The sequence below is a fragment of the Chinchilla lanigera genome, unplaced genomic scaffold (genome assembly GCF_000276665.1).
Source record: "Chinchilla lanigera isolate Chin_1 unplaced genomic scaffold, ChiLan1.0 scaffold00007, whole genome shotgun sequence".
Taxonomy (NCBI): domain Eukaryota; kingdom Metazoa; phylum Chordata; class Mammalia; order Rodentia; family Chinchillidae; genus Chinchilla; species Chinchilla lanigera.
Window position 1 is genome coordinate 14,653,086 of NW_004955408.1, and position 925 is coordinate 14,654,010.

Consider the following 925-nt stretch of genomic DNA (forward strand, 5'->3'; position numbering starts at 1 on the left):
TCTTGGTCTCTTCTGGTTGCAGACAAATTTTGGGAATGTTTTCTCTAGGTCTGTGAGGTATACCAATGGTACTTTCATTGGAATTGCATTGAATGTCTATGACAATTTTGGGAGTATGGCCATTTACACAATGTTGGTTCTTCTGAAAGGTAGACATTGTGAAAGGGAAAAGAAACTGCTCAAATAGGAAGGAGCAACAGGGATGAAGGAGGGGAGAGGAAAAAGAAAGGAGAAAGAGGGAAAATGTGTATATATACACAGGATAGCTAGGATAATTGTACTACTAATATCTTTTGGTTTATTGAAAGGAACTGTTGATGTGTAATTGTTTGATCAACCTTGCATGCCTATGTCTGGTTATATGTGCAGCAATCTTGAAGATGACATTATGGAATAGAGCAACCACTGTTAATATCCTATCACTATGTTTTGAAATTCTATATCATTTTTATTGCTCTCCATGCTGTTTTGTATTTGTATTTGTTTTTGTTTTTATGGATTTTTTAAAATGAAAAACAAAATTTATATGTATATATAAGAATAGCTGGAATAGGTGTATTGCGGATGTATGTGGTTTGCTGAGAGGAACAGTCAATACTTAAAATTTTCTTTTTTCTTGACCAATTTTGCAAGCTTGAATTTGGTAATTAGAATGACTGATCTGAAAACAATATGCAGTATAAGAAACATTGTTGAACTCCTACCATCTTGTATGGGAAAGCTCTGCATCATTTCCCATGTTTCATTTTTTTTACAGTTTTAAACTTTTTAATTTTTTTACTTGTTACTGTCTTTGATTGTTTGATCAGTCTTACATTCTTATGCCCAGTGCACTGAGCAACTTTGGTGAAGATAACAGTATGTAATGTAGCAACCACTGTAAATTTCTATCATTTTGTTTTGAGGTCATGTATCATTTTTGCTG

General features: G+C 33.2%; 1 protein-coding gene across 1 annotated transcript in view; it reads right to left on the reverse strand.

Moving 5' to 3' along the window:
- Positions 1–925, reverse strand: part of Atp10b (ATPase, class V, type 10B) — a 320,484-nt gene that overhangs the window by 157,921 nt on the left and 161,638 nt on the right. The window lies entirely within an intron of this gene.